The sequence below is a fragment of the Pantherophis guttatus genome, chromosome 1 (genome assembly GCF_059756535.1).
Source record: "Pantherophis guttatus breed Tessera chromosome 1, ASM5975653v1, whole genome shotgun sequence".
Classification (NCBI taxonomy): Eukaryota; Metazoa; Chordata; class Lepidosauria; order Squamata; family Colubridae; genus Pantherophis; species Pantherophis guttatus.
The window spans coordinates 256,468,671-256,484,857 of record NC_142063.1 but is presented as its reverse complement, the minus strand read 5'-3'; the positions used below and the strand labels follow the sequence as shown (position 1 = coordinate 256,484,857).

Sequence of the window (16,187 nt, the reverse complement as noted above, 5' to 3'; positions counted from 1 at the left end):
AAGGGTATTAAGGTATTTAAAGCAAACTTCCGAGGCCTGCCTGTCATTAGAACCCGAGAACACCAAAGCACCCACACTCACGTGCTATGCTGACGCTGACTGGGCTGGGGACGTGAAGTGCAGGAAGAGCACTTCGGGTTACATATTTTTCCTAAACAACAGTCCAGTTCATTGGTATACAGGCAAGCAAGACTTGGTAGCCACATCCACCACGGAGGCTGAATATATCTGTTTGTCCAAAGCCGCCAACAACCTGGTCTGGTCTGATGACCTGCTCGCTGACATATGGGCCGAGCCGAGCTACCCCATCATCATGCACGAGGACAATAAAGCCGCCATGGAAATATCTAAGGCTGAAGCAGTGGGTCAAAGGTCGAGGCATATCGACATAAAGTACAAGCATGTCAGGCAATTCGTGAACATAGGTTTTGTGGAGGTTATACACTGTGACACGGAAGAACAAACAGCAGACATCCTAACAAAGCCGTTACAAAATAAACAGCACACGTATCTCACATCAAAATTAGGAGTCCTCTTGAAAAAAACAACTCAAGTACATAACACACAAAAATATCTCGGCCAGGCATTTAGAGGGGGTTTTGTCATGAATAAATGCCTTGCCTCTGATCCAGAGCTAGAAGCAGGGGGGCTGGGCAAGCCAACCCCCAAGGTCCACCCTAACCCAGTGACCCCTCCTTACTTTAGCCACGCCCCGGGGGTACTTAAGGATCAGCCATGCGATCCTGCCTCAGTTCCAGACTTGTACCTGTAACGATAAGATGCTTAATTAATAAACAATATTTGATACATTAAGAATTTGTCTATGGAGTTATTGGGCACGATCCTCGAACATAACTAACATCTTCTGGATGGGCAGTTATAGCATGTAATCATGAGGGACCAGAGCTGTAACCCTTGGCTGCTCCAGTATGGCGTATCAAAGGCACCTGTGCTGTCTTCTTTGTTATTTAATGTATTTATGAAGTCATTAGATGAGGTTTGTTTGTCACTTTAGGTTAATATACAGATGACACTTTTAGAATAAAGGAGAAACAAATCTATAACATGTAATAAATCTAAGTTTCTGATTTTTAAGAAAGATGCAAAGTGTTATATGTTAATACCAACATATTATGTGGATAATCTAGTACTCAGTTTCCATTGATGGAACTTTTGGTCTACTGCATCAATGGAATAAAAGATTCCCAGTATGTTGCTTTCTGTATTATCATCTGAGATTCTATTTCTGGAGGACTTGAGGACGTCTGGAGCAATTTCTTTTCAAGACAGGAAGTATGAGCACAAAATCCTGTTACTGATGTGAACATCTGCTTTTACAACATTGGATCTTGCTCCCAGAAAAAGTCTTGTTTATTTGACTTTCAGCATAATCCAGTTTGTGCAAACCAATGTGTTATGATCTCTGAACTCAATTGTACTGACTCTCAAATAAGATTGCAGCTGATATGTGAGAGATCCCAACTTATAAAGAATGGAATTTCAAACTGTTTTGTACTAAAAAAACAAAACAAAAAACTTGCTTTTGTGTCTTTTCATTTTAACGCTCTAATTTATGGTTTCTTTTTCATTCTGAGCTTGAAATACATCTATATCTATTAAAATACGAATAACTAAACAACTAATGAAAGAATCATAAGGTTTGTGGATTATTTTATAAAGATAACTAGGAATACATTATGCCACTTACATACTGTTCATTTCAAAGTCTGTGATTAGTGGCACAGTAAAATAACAAGACTAGTGATAGATACGTATTAAATATTTCAAGGGGTTGCATTAGAAGCATCACAGATAAATAGGACAAGCTTTGCCGAGAGCATAATTATGTTTGACAAAGACTGCTGGGCTTTCCTCAATGGAATAATAAAAGACCAACATCTAAGGTGAAATTCTATTTAATAACATAAATAAAAAATAATAATAAAGGAGTCAGATTTGAGTTGCAGGCAATATTTTCATCTGCTATATTTTCTCTTCCCTATAATTTCAAATAAGTGGTGCCTACAAGGTTGATGAAATACAGTATGAAGTTCATTGAATACAGTTTAAGAAGTTCGTACAATGACCAAAAATACTTCATACAATGATTATACCACGACCAGTACAATGGTTTTTTGTATATTTGCACATATTTTTAATTTTGTGTATATCTTTTGCAAAAATGAAATTATATTGGAAATAAATGTGAACATTACAAGCTTTGTATACATGTAGCAGTTAAAGTACAGGCAGTTTTGAACCTGTACTTTAATAGCCTGTACTTTAACTGCTACATGTATATACTCTATTTAATACAAACATCTGTACAGGATCTAGGAGGTTTTTTTAGCCTGGGCTAAGCATATGAGGGGGGTAACTTTTACTTGTTACAGCTGTTAAAGCATTTTGTTTTTCCATTCATAACAATATTTAGTTATTAAATTTATATGCCATCCGATTTTATATGCCATCTGATTAAGAACAAGAAAAAAATAATTTCACTATTCAAACTGGAAATTTGTATACTGTAGTGGAACTTTACATGCTAATCCTTAATAATGTAAGGAACCACTTAAATGATATTTCAAGGATTATCAAGTCAGAGCCAAATCAGTGCAGGTGAATTCAGAAATATTATTTGGTTAGTTCATGATAGCTGTAAAGTTACCAATGACAACAGGTAAACTATACCAGACACACAATGAACAAAATACAATTGAACCGAATTTTAGATAGTCTTTCATCTCCTAATCAAAGCAATTTGTGCAGGGTGTGAAAAATATTTCCTTGTTTATTTATAAAAATAGAAAGATCTATGTAGTATCTAATATACTGTATTATGTAAAACAGTATTATTTTAGGTAAGAATAAGTAAGATCAAACAATGTTTCCTTTCTGTTTAAATTAGGTTTTATTTATGTGTTAAAAGAGGAGGATTGCAATGAATTAAGCTGAAAATAACTGAACTGCAAAATAAAAGTTGACTGGAAAAGCAAATGTTTCATGAATATCAAAAGAGAACAAAACAATATTTGTAGCCAACAAACCTGTTTTCCCATTTGGTTTTAGCCACACCTCCATTAGATATTTGCACTGTCAAAAGTGGATATTAAATTAACTGCTTTTATTTTGAAGCAAAAGCAGCTTTAAGGGCTTGTTTTGAAATATGCTTTTAATCCAGGCCAGGTATGTGACAGATGCCTGCTGCCCCACTTCTGACTACTATTTGCCTTTCAAAATGTTGCTTGCAATATGCTACGGTATTTCAAAGGCAATGGAATATTTAATTGAAAGTTGAGATGAGACTTTATCTGAAGGAAAGCCAAATGGAGGTGCTATCCTGGATGTAAACTTGTTGGCTTGGGGGAAGGCGGGGAGGGAGGTGTAGGATAATCTGCAGGCAATTAACAAATATCCCAAAAAGTCTACATATAGCAGACTGAGTACAAAACAAAAAACATATTTCCACCATTTTTAGTTGCTATATAGAAAACTGAGGACAAAACATCTGTATGAAATCTTGAACATCTGTTACACTGAATGACCTCCCTAGATGAATGTTTTGGTTATTACTGTTCTTCATTGGTCATAGATAGCAACAACTTGCCAGACTAGACATAAAAGGGATAAGATGGATACTTATCCATCTCTAGATGGAACTACTACTGTAAGTAATGGAACTACTCATACGTCTGTATTGTGCCTGTTCATAGCTTCAATTTAAACTTTCATGCAAACTTTCATGTCTCATCTGTGAAGACTCTCCTTTATCACATTCTCAGTTATCTACTCACAGTGTGCCTCATACTGGAGGTATCAGAGCTATTCATCCTCAATGTAACATCACTTGCCATAGCTCATGAAATTGACTCTGTCTCAGGACTATTTTTCCAGTTTCCTATTGAAAACCTTTCCATATGGATGGAACAGTGGAGTTTGGGTAAGTGTTTCATAATCTGCAAGAATTGCAGGCTTGGTATTGCAATCAAAGTCCTGCCTCTTTTGTACATGCTCACAGGTAAAAGGGGTGGGGATTCAGTTGTGAAATTGAGAATGCCAGATTGCGGATTCCGTCCCCCACCCCTTGTGGATGCCCATGGGTAGAAAGGTTACTTTTTTTCCCCAAATGCAAATTGACTAGACTAAGTTAGATCAGGCCATCATTCTTACAACGATGGACAGAGAAAGCAAGCATAGCAATGAAGAGGCAAGAAGCGAGACACAAGTTGAACCTTCTCACTTCTTTCTCTCTGTAGTTTTCTGACCATGTAGCTGGTTCATACTACGGTATAGTATTAGTCTTTCGAGGTGGGAATGGGAGAACTTGCCATGGCCAACTCACCACGGCCAACTCATTGTGGGACAACTTGCCATGGCCAACTCGCCAGACTCGGATTCAAATTTTTTTTACTACCAGTTCTGTGGGCATGGCATGGCTTGGTAGGCATGGCAGGGGAAGGATACTGTAAAATCTCCATTCCCATCCCACTCCAGGGGAAGGTTACTGCAAAATCCCCCTTTCCTCCCGATCAGCTGGGACTCGGGAGGCAGAGAATAGATGGGGGCGGGGCCAGTCAGAGGTGGTATTTACCGGTTCTCCGAACTACTCAAAATTTTCACTACCGGTTTTCCAGAACTGATCAGAACCTGTTGAATATCACCTCTGCAACTCGCCATGGGAAAACTCACCATGGGACAATTTTAACAATCCTATTTAATTATCTAAAATAAAGAAAAAATATTTTAATTTTTGCCATTCACATTTCATTCTGTCTCTCCTTTTGCATCCTTTCTTTAATGACTCTATTCCACCAATTCTTTGATATTAGTGTAAACTCTTGTCCTGCGGTGAGTTGGCTGTGGCAAGTTGGCCGTGGCAAATTGTCAGACTCCTTCAAGGTAGTCCAGGCCAGGGGCATAACCACGAGTACTAACTCTGCCTTTATTATATCATTACATTAACAGAATCTTGCAAGACTGAAAATATTCCCCCCCCCTTTCCTATCTCTCCAGAAAACGAGAGAGGGTCCCTTCTGAAATGCTTTCCCCACTTCCTCTCTTGTGAGCTTTTATACGCCACTTGTCCAGTCTGCAACTCCTCCTCCTGTCTCCCAAGGTTATTCCCACATACTATTACATCTAGCTTGGGAGGGGGCAGGAGCAGGAGTTACAGGCATCTGAGTCTCAGGTGGTGTTTTCCTTTGTTGGTCCCTGCTTCCCTACTTACAGGAGCTGATGTCAGTGGTTGGCTTGGTGGGGGGCTGGTCCTGGGGGAGCTTATGACCTGTCACCTCCTTCAATTTACACTTGCAAGTGCCATTCTTGCTTGTTCTTCAAAGTAAAACAATTTTAAACAATATTTTAAGAGTGTGGGCCCCATGTTTCTCTTCATGGCTTAGGATACAATAGATTTTTATCTTTTTTCAATTAAGGAGACTTGCTGTAGATATTATCAGCCACCTTTCATTCGAGTAATAAATGTTAAACGCTCACAGATGATTTAATGAAGCTATTTAAATATGCAGCTTCCAAACCAAGCTAATGTGCAGACATTGATTAGACAGTAGGTAATGGCATTAATGCAAGCAGAAAGAAAATTAAAATGACCCGGAGGTGGGAAGCATTACCCTATGGGGGTTCTACCTCAAAAATACTGTACACTTCTGCTTAGTTAGATTTGATGCCATCCAGAAATATAATGCTGTGGAAGGCCCAACCTGTTAGCTGGAAGAAGAGGCTAGCCATTATGATCATTACAAATGGCAGTAGAACGGAATTAGTACATCCTTGGATGTTGTTAGCACCTTCCTGCTAATGACTTTCACATCTCCACTGAGATATTACCAATTCAGTATCGGTAAGGCTAGATAGGTGCCCATTAATATGGAATTGGAATCCTCTACTTAGCAGGAACAGGGAAGAAATTTTATCGAAGTCCTATCCAGTTAATCATTCAGGGAAAAGACAATGGGATGATTGGCAGACTTGAGGGAAAATGTTGATGTTCTCGTATGTATTCCTGATAAAATTATGCTTGCTTGTTCCTTCTAAATACCTCTGTTAATTTATGTAATATACAGTATATAATTCCCTTGAATCTGGAACCCATGACAGAAATCAAAATAACGGACAACATAAATACTTGTTAAAGTCATATTTTAGCTGCCATTCCACCAAACTGCAGCAGAGTGTGTTGGAAACCAATGTTTGCTTCCAGAAAAAGATTCTCAGAGGTGTAGTTGTTTTAAGTTCCTCTTTTCTCTAAATAGATTATTTTGAGAACTTTATGAATTTGTGCCACGGTTAACTTTTCCTCATTTCCTCCCATGGCCTTTTTATTCTATGGAAACACAAAAATGCAGTTATTAAAATCCAAACTGTTGTTGCATCATTACCAAAATAAAAAATGGAGAAAAAATAGAAAGCAGCAGCAAACAATAGCTAAAAATTTCTAGTTCAAGATTCTGACCATTAACCCCATTTGGAAATAGATACTCCCAGAATGAATTAACTGTTTAAACTTTTTATGGACCTACAGTTTAATTTTTGGCACTGAGGGCTGTAAGGAAGCAATGCCCCTTAAAAGGTTGCTTAAAGCTCATAAATTCCTCTTTGTCAAAGCATAAGTGAAAAGCATGACGGAGCAAGGAGACAGCATTGTTGTTTAAACCAACATTGCTGACAGCTAGACTGTTTACTTTCTGCCGAGGTTTTTCTTTTCTCTTTATACAAGCCTGTGTCAGTGGGTCACATTTTCAGCCAAGACAAATGGCTTTAAAAACATGAGAAGTATCAGAACGGAGTCAAAATCTGTGCATGTAATGGAAGGAATGTTAGATACCAAGTTTCTCCAACTATTAAGACAACTGGTTAAGGAAAAATGGGGAAGAAGAGACCTGCAAAATGCTTCCTTCTCTATTTGGTTTTGTTTTGTCCAGGAAAACATCTTGCTAGTGACAATATGCTTGGGAGGCTTAATTGAGAGAAGGGGCTCATAGCTCCAGTTGTTTATAACACGGTGTTAATTAAACCTGCTGAGGCTAGTGTCATTAAAATCATTAAAAGCCATTATAGCATCAGAGTGAAAGAGGAACTGGCTTGCATGTCTCCTATGCATCTTCAGAGCTTCACAATGTTTAAAGGCAAAAGTTGCTGTTGCTGCTGGGTCAGTGTTGGAGAACATTCTTCCCATTCTTTCTGAGATTTTCTAAACCCTAGAGAAAACAGAAATGTGGAGAAAACACATAAGCTGTGTTGACTCAACTGCAAGTGCAAATCTTGCCAAGAACTACGCTGTTGAGAAGTAATTGCTTTGCTCTTCTATGGTTCAAACATAGCAATGGTTTGGTTAACTAAGAATTACTATGCTTAGCACCATAGGAGGTATCGTGCTATTCAGTTTGAAAATTGGTATGAGAAATGACATTTTGGAAGGCCCATCAAGTAAAATGAAACTGACTTAATTCTTAACTGATGTGTGACACATCCCCATTTTAATGGCATGCGGCGAAGAGGGGGCTGAGGGTTTTTTTTAAAACTGTTACTAGTTAATCTTTTAAGGGTTTTTTTTTGGGGGGGAGGGTTGTTTGGCGAAGGAGAGGGAGGGTGATTTGTTAGGGGGGGCCAGGCCCAGCACAGGGTCTTGTTAGGGGAGTTGCGGAGCGGGGAGTGGAGGGGGTTAGTGTTGGTATGGAGGAGGGCTATTCCATCAGGACTGTCGGTGGGAGGGGCAGATATGGTGGGAGCAGGGGGCCACATCGTGTTGTGGGGGCACGTGCCCGCTGTCTTCGAGCAGTGATGTGCTCCGGCCCCCAATGCTCACCTCGTTCCCTGGGTTGTCCAGAGTCTCAGAGCCCCGGTCTTAGGCTGATGCTGTACAGTGCCAGGTCCATGGTTAACAAAGACCCCCTCATCTGTGAGCTGATTCAGGAGGGGGGAGTGGACTTGGCAGTATTACAGAGACCTGGTTGGGCCAGGAGGGGGATCCCCCTCGTTGAGATGTGCCCACCGGGTTTCTGTGCATTTCATCAGCCGAGGGCCCAGGGTAGGGGTGGGGGAGTGGCGGTTATTGTAAAGGAAGGCCTCGATCCTAGGGAGGCCACTGTACCTCAGATAGCCGGATGTGAGTCTCTCCTTGTGAAGTGGGGCCATGGGATGCAGGTGGGCTTGCTGATTGCATACCTGGCTCCCTGCTGCATGGCAGCGGCCCTGCCCGAGCTCCTCAACGTCATAGCCGGGGTGGCGGTTGATACCCCCAGGCTTTTGGTCATGGGGGATTTCAACCTGCCATCCATCGGTGAAACGTCGGAGGTGGCTTGGGAGTTCATGGCTTCCATGACAGCCATGGACCTGACCCAGTTAATTCATGGCCCTACTCACACAGGAGGACACACTCTGGACTTGATTTTTGTCTCTAGTCAGTGGCTGAATGGTCTAGATACAGGGGACATAGTCATCGAACCCTTGTCATGGTCAGACCATTCTCTCCTTAGACTTGACTTCCTGACCGCTACACCCCACCGCAGGGAGGCGGAACTGACTAGGTGGTTCCACCCCAGGCGCCTGATAGGTTCCAAATGGAGCTTGGGCCATTCCCTGAGACTCTGGCTCATGACTCGATGGAAGACCTGGTGGCCGCCTGGGATAGGGCGGCCGCTGGTGCTTTAGATCAGGTCGTGCCTTTGCGGTCTCTGACCTGGCGCCGAATCAGCCCAGCTCCTTGGTTCTCCGAGATGCTGAGGGAGATGAAGCGCCGGAAAAGATACCTAGAGAGTAGTTGGAGGGCTAGTCATTCAGGATCTGACCGAGCACTAGTGAGGTCTTATATCAAGACCTACTTAGTGGCGATAAAAGCGGCAAAGTGTAATTACTTTTCCGCTCTTATCGCGTCAGCAGATAATCGCCCAGCTGCCCTGTTTAGGGTGACCCGCTCCCTTCTCCATCTGGGAGTGCGGGAAGACCCCTTGCAAGGGCGTGCTGAGGATTTTGCGCATTATCTGCATGATAAAATCGCTCAGGACGGCCTGGACTCTGACTGGGTGGGTTCAGGCGAGGTGTCCGAGGCGGGTCTTGAGAATATTATCTGGGAGAAGTTTGATCCTGTGATTCCCGAGGACGTGGACAGGATGCTGGGGAGGTTGAACGTAACCACATGTTTATTGGACCCGTGTCCCTCCTGGCTGGTGCTGGCTACCTGGGAGGTTACATGAGGCTGGCTCCAGAGGATTATAAACGCTTCTCTGAGTGAGGGTTTCTTACCTCCCACCTTGAAAGAGGCGGTGGTGAGGCCTCTCCTCAAGAAGCCTTCTCTGGATCTGGCTGTTTTGGCAAATTACCGTCCTGTCTCCAACCTTCGCTTTGTGGTGAAGGTTGTTGAGAGTGTGGTTGCGCGACAGCTCCCACAGTACCTGGATGAAACTGTCTATCTGGATCCGTTTCAGTCCAGCTTCAGGCCTGGGTACAGCATGGAAACGGCATTGGTCGCGTTGGTTGATGATCTCTGGAGGGCTCGGGACAGGGGATGTTCCTCTGTTCTGGTCTTATTAGATCTCTCAGCGGCTTTTGATACCATCGACCATGGTATCATGCTGCACCGGCTGGAGGGGTTGGGAATGGGAGGCACCGTTTTACGGTGGTTCTCCTCCTATCTCTCCGACTGGTCGCAGTCCCTGTTGGCTGGGGAGCAGAGGTCGACCTTGAAGCACCTTGTTTGTGGGGTGCCGCAAGGGTCGGTCCTCTCACCTCTCCTGTTCAACATTTATGTGAAGCCGCTGGGTGAGATCATCCGTGGATTTGGGGTGCGATGCCCTTGAAGTGATGTCCCGGTGCCTGGAGGCCGTGCGGGTCTGGATGGGGAGGAACAGGCTCCGACTCAATCCCTCCAAGACTGAGTGGCTGTGGCTGCCGGCGTCCTGATATAGCCAGCTGGTGCCATCGCTGGCTATTGGGAGCGAGTCATTGGCCCCCACGGAGAGGGCTAGTAACTTGGGCGTCCTCCTGGATGCACTGCTGTCTTTAGAAGAGCATATGATGGCCGTGGCCAGGGGGACTTTTTATCAGGTTCGCCTGATACGCCAGTTGTGTCCCTTTCTGGATCGGGACTCCTTATGCATGGTCACTCATGCCCTCGTCACCTCTCGCCTGGACTACTGCAATGCTCTCTACATGGGGCTCCCCTTGAGGAGCACCGGAGGCTCCAGCTGGTCCAGAATGCAGCCGCGCGGGTAATTATGGGGGCGACATGGTGCTCCCATGTAACACCTCTCCTGTGCAAGCTGCACTGGCTCCCGGTGGTCTTCCGGGTGCGCTTCAAGGTATTGGTTTTCATCTTTAAAGCGCTCCATGGCTTAGGGCCCGGATACTTACAAGACTACCTTCTGCCACCGATAACATCCCACCGGCCAATCCGCTCACACAGAGAGGGTCTCCTCAGGGTGCCGTCGGTCAAGCAATGTCGACTGACGACCCCCAGGGGGAGAGCCTTCTCTGTGGGGGCACCCGCCCTCTGGAATGAGCTACCCGCAGGAATACGACTGATCCCGGATCTCCGTACTTTCCATCGAGCATTGAAGACCTTCTTATTCCAGCAATCCAGGCTGGCTTAAAATTTTAATGGGCTATTTTATGGGTAAAGGGTTTTAAAAAATTTAGGGAAGCCAAACTGATTTAATTCTGTTTTAATTTATTTTAATTTTTCTACTGTATGTATTTTAATTTTGGCTGTTCACCGCCCTGAGTCCTTCGGGAGAAGGGTGGTATACAAATTTAATAAAACAAACAAACAAACAAACAAACAATATAAATGGATTGTGTTGATTTCTTTAAGGCCACAGGCAAGCTTAACCTGCCAGATGTTGGACTGCATGAATCATTATCCCACATCCATGACCATGGTGCTAGGACTTAAGAGTTTTGTAATATCAAAAGGGGAGTTCATAATTTTAGGTGGTAAAGTTAAACTATGTAATTGAATTTGTTTTATTCTCCCAACTTCACATCAATTTATTTCATCATTTTGGGTGATTGATACATGATTTATTATTTTAATCCTTTAGTTATGTGAAAAGCAAATAGCTATCCATGTGTATCTATATACTTACACATTTATACTAAGCAGAAAATAATTGTTGACTATTGGGCCAGTATTCAAAGATTTTGCAAAAGAGCATAGATGTAAATGCTATGGGGGAACAGTGAACAGTGAATTTTTTTTTTTAATATATATGATATAAATAATTTTAAAGTTAAATGGAATGAATGAATGAATGAATGAATGAATGAATGAATGAATAAATAAATAAGATCAATCCAGATGGACTTGGGGATTTTCCCAACAATTTGGCAGGCACCTCTGTCCACATTTGGTAGATTTTTGGAATACGAAGGGAGCAAGGCACGGGATGAAATTGTTGTAGAAGTTGGGAAGTTGAGCTTCAGCCATTCCAGAGGGGGGTGATTCAGACCCTGGCTCTAGGTCCTTTGTTACTTAACATCTATTTGATACTAACTTGTCAATCAGAGGTGAGGTATATCAGTTAACAGATCTGTTTATCTGTTAACTGTTAATTAGTCAACTTGTTTATTGCCATCCTAGACAATTTGTGGATGCTATGGAAGTCCAAATTGGTGTCCAGAAGTGAAAGGAACCTGTGTGAGGAGAAATGAGTTCAAATAATTCCTACCAAGAAAGAATTATGACTCCAACAGTATGATAGGGTTGCATTCTCCCCCTCCCCCCCCCACAATGCTTGTCTGTGACTTGAGCATCGGCGACTGATTGGTGCAAGCCATGGTACCTTTGCTCAGCTCCAATTGGTGTGTCACTTATGGCCTGTTTTGGACCAAGATGTTCAAGGGACATGCTCTGATCCCCACAGAACTGGACTATTTCACCCTATTCTACATAGGGCTATCGTTGAATTCAAAATGGAAACTACAACTGATCCAAAATTTGGAGCTAGGGAAATTTGCTATTGTAGAATTATATTTATTCTTAGATCTACATATTACCAATATTCTACATACAATTCAAATGTGCTGGTTGTGGCTATTTCTAAATCATGGCACCAGGTTATATCCAGAATTGCCTTGTCCATCAGAAAAGTCCCATGGAGAATCCTGTGTCCTCCTGCACCCATCAGAGATTGGTGTAGTTCAAACTGACAAGCCCTTTTAATAAGACGCACTGCCTCATCTCCTTTATCTTAGAAATATAGCAAGTCCAAACTTTCCTTTTATTCAGAAAAACACTTTTGATTATTTTTTGATGTGTACCAGTGTGTTCACAGTGAAAAAAAGTGTCAGTAAAGGATATCTTATTTATTGCCTGGATTTCAAGATACCAGAGCCCAGAAAGGGCAGCTTATAAAATGTGGGTCATTATTATATTAAAATTAATTGAATTTGGGGAATCATTTCGAATCCTAGCAATTGGGATGGCGCCCCGGAACTAATAAAACTAAAAAAATATTAAGCGAGCTAACAAATATTTCTGCTTGGTCCCCATTTGGTGCAAGTATCTCACACGGCTGCGTTTTTAATCATCCCGAGGGCAATGCACATGGGACGCGATGGATGACATCAGCGACATTAAAAAGCTCCTGACCAAAGAAAACTCAGTTATCGCGCTGCATCCCGGATTTGTCTCCCGCCTAAAATTGCAACAAACGATTTGGCAGGGAAAAAAGGAACCACTGCAATATTTTAAATTGCCAATTCACTTAGGGCAGCTTATCTCCCCCCCTTTGCATTTCTCGTCCCCAGAGCAGAAAACATTTAACGCGAAGAGAAGCGCGCGCCCCGCGGGCCCGAAGGCGCAGTTCTTCAAACTTCAAGTCTGGCGATTGCTGGGCGTGGCTAGAAAAAGCAGGAGGGAGGCAGGCAACTGGCCATGCTTGTGATTGACGGGCCAGGGAAAAAAAACTCCCCAAGAGGACATAGGTGGAGTCGAGCTGTCCCAGGTCTTTGATTGGCTTAGAGGCGCCAAGGGGGCGTGGTTCCAGGCGGAGGCAGTTTAGGACTGGGGTGGGGCTGACGGCCCCGGCCAGGGAATTTCAATTTTGAGTCAGACTGAGGGAGACGGTGCGCGGGGACGAGCCGGAGGAAGGCAGGTAGGGAGCGCTCAGCGCGCGTAGCCGGGAGCGAGTTGTGCCTGTTGGCGGGCTGAGCGCGGGGCTCGGCGTCAGGCGCCTTTTCCTCCCCCTTGGGGGCTCGGAGCGGGGGAAGGCGTGTGAGGCAGGCAGCGGGGCACCGAGCGAGCGGGAGAGGCGGAGCGCAGAAGGCGCTGGGCTTCCCCTTCCTTCTTCGGGCGCCGGAGGTGAGTGGAGGTCTGTCGGTTCTGCTCCCTGGGCAGCGGTTACTGCCTCTGCCGGGAGGTGCGGCTCCTGTTCATTTTCAGCCCCAGACTTAGATCGGCTCGGTGGGGCATGTGGCCAGCGCTGCTTCTTGCTCTGCTCTCCGCCTCCCCCCACCCGCTTTTTCCCCCCCACCCGCCGGTCGCCTCCTCGTCCTCTGGGCCAGATCGGTGATGTAGTTCGAATCGGTGGCGCCTCCGCCTCCGCGAAAGTCCGCCTGTCGGGCTGAGGGAGAGGAAGAAGAGTGGGGGCTGCAGCAGTTCCGCTAGGAAGGCGCTTGTCCGCTCGGCCTCGGGGAAATCCGTTTCTCTCTTTTTCGTGGGATGGAAGAAGGGGACGCGGTCTAGCGAGAGGGGGCGGACGGACGGACGGGCGACGAGCCCGAAACTTTCGAGCCGAGTTCTTGACGAGTTGCGTAGCGGTCGGTGGAGTGAGATGTAGAGATGCGCCGACGGCCCGGAGACGTTTCTTTCGCGCAGAGGTTGGGAGCGGCGCCTTCAGTGCCAGTTGCAAAAACAGAAAGAAAGAAAAAGAGAGAGAAAGGGAGGGACGAAGAGAGAGAGAAAAAGAAAGAGGGCGAGAGAAAGAAAGAAAGGGAGGGAGAGAGAAAGAAAAAGGGAGGAAGAGAGAGAGAGAGAAAGAAAGGGAGGGAGGGAGAGATAGAAAGAAAGAAAAAAAGGGACGAAGAGAGAGAAAGAAAGAAAGAGAGGGCGAGAGAAAGAAAGAAAGGGAGGGAGAGAGAAAGAGGGGGAAGAAAAAAGAGAGAGAAAGAGAAAGAAAAAGATGGAGGAAGAGAAAGAAAGAAAGAAAGAAAGAAAGAAAGAAAGAAAGAAAGAGAAAAAGAATCAATCTCCTGCGCCATCGGAAACTTCCTTTAGTTAAGCTGCATCCTGGAGCTGGCGCTGGTTGAAATCTCCCTCCTTTTTTACACCTTGCCGTGTGTCTGTGTGTGTGCGTGCGTGCGTGCGTGCGTGCGTGCTCAACACCCAAAGTGCGCCCTGGGGCGAGTGTGAGAATGAACAGCGGCTACACTTTTTTGGAAGTTCGCCCACAAAATCTCGGGATCATAATTTATTAGGGAAGCCGCTAAAAGTGGGAAAGGGGGAGATCTGTCAATTCTGTTTTTACACATTGGAGACAGCTGCTGTGGTTCGTTTTGGGGGGGGAAAAACCACAGGGCAAGATCACCATTAAAAAAATTGTTTAAGAGGGAAGGCAGGAGTATTTTATGAATGCAGCTAGGGTATGAATCATATTTAAGTTATTGAAAAATGATGATGATTCTAACAGTTTTGGAAAATATTACAATATTTGTGAGGCTTATATCCTATCTAGTCTGCAGCAGCCGAAGACAGTGTACAGTAGGTAGTGCTCTCTCTCCTGGTTTTTTTCACAACAGAAACCCTATGAGGTAAATTGGACTGAGAAAATATATCCAGAACGCTTTGGGTGAAGGTGTGCTTTAAATTGGGCCTCTCCAATTCTATATCTACCATCCTCATAATTATGCATCAGTGATTCTCTTTAAAAATCTAAAACCCCACAATAGCACTCTTATAATGATATTTTTAAATGAAGATTGTAAGATTTTTCTTTTTGTCCTGTTAATCTAAATATTGAGAGGGTGGCATTATACAACAAGCTTTATTCAGGATTTTTCTATTGAACATTTGATAGGACAAAAGAAAAAAAAACCTTGTTCTTCTCTCCAAAGTAGTGGCACTTGTAAAATCGTAAATTTAATTTATTAAATTTAAAAATGAATATTAGGAGGACACATTTGGTATTAGATTATGCTAACATAAATCTGAATCAGTAGGAGGACATGTACATAAGAGAAATGATCACTCAGAATTGTATGCACAATCTCTGCATTAAAGGTTAAAGTGATAATTCTGGTTTAGGGTAGGTGAGATGGAGAATATAGGGTAGGTAAGATGGAGACGACTGAAGTCACCAAGAGTTGGGCTTAACCTGATGAAGATGTTAGCTTCATACTTTGAAGAGTGAAGACCTATGAATATTATGTCCCATCTTTTAATCTTACCTAGCTAATTGTTTTTCATTCCTGCAGGATATTCCAGGCTAGGATATTGTATGGTATGAGAAAATGGAATGGATGGAATAGGAAAGCTGTGACTTGTTTATTTTGTAATGTTATGGGGAAGCATTGTTTCTGGATAACTTGTTGATGAAAAAGAGAGAAAGTGGCTAGGGAACTATTAAGGATGGTGGAAATATAGATAATAACTTTCTTTTATTTCAACAGAGCTCTGTCTAGATTGGCTTCAGTTTTGAATCTCAAAGGATAAACTGAACTGATATCTTTCTATTGTGACATACTCTAACAGGTACAAAAGTATGATACAAAGGATTTTGTCTTTATGTTTTTCTTCTTTGCTTTTTTCAGCATGCTTTGAGAACATTTTTCTGTAATTTAACCAATTTTCTGTCCTGGAAAAGGCCCAATGTACATATCTACGGATATGTTATGTAAGAATGGTACAGATGTGGCTTGAATACGATCTATATTTCTTTGCCACACCCTTTTTTCTGAATTTTTGTTCATCTTGTCTAATTAAAAGTTTTTGAAACTTTGATCATAGAATTGCTTTGTAAACTTTCAATTATTTTAATGAACATATTATCTCAGTATAGTTAGTGGTTTGAAATTTAGTTCAAGTTGTTGATCAGTAGTTTTTGGAATAAGCTTAGAACATACTGGAAATAAAACAATCTTAAGTAAAATGATTTCAAAATTGTTTTGGGGTGAAATGATTTGATTATTAAACAATCATGGTAATAACTTTTGAACATAAGCAACCTGTGCAGCAA

At 43.1% G+C, this 16,187-nt stretch overlaps 1 protein-coding gene across 24 annotated transcripts in view; it reads left to right on the top strand.

The window, feature by feature from the left end:
- The first annotated feature begins 12,901 nt into the window (after nt 1–12,901).
- EPB41L2 (erythrocyte membrane protein band 4.1 like 2) overlaps nt 12,902–16,187 on the top strand; it is an 85,873-nt gene continuing 82,587 nt past the window's right edge. For 9 of the 24 annotated variants that reach the window (XM_087887068.1, XM_087887036.1, XM_087887008.1 and 6 more), the window contains exon 1: nt 12,976–13,109. The gene's annotated coding sequence lies outside the window, so the exon portion shown is untranslated. Of the gene's footprint in view, nt 13,316–13,551; nt 13,834–16,187 lie in introns of those variants that run through there. The other 15 variants (XM_087887076.1, XM_087887071.1, XM_087887063.1 and 12 more) reach the window with 6 other exon arrangements.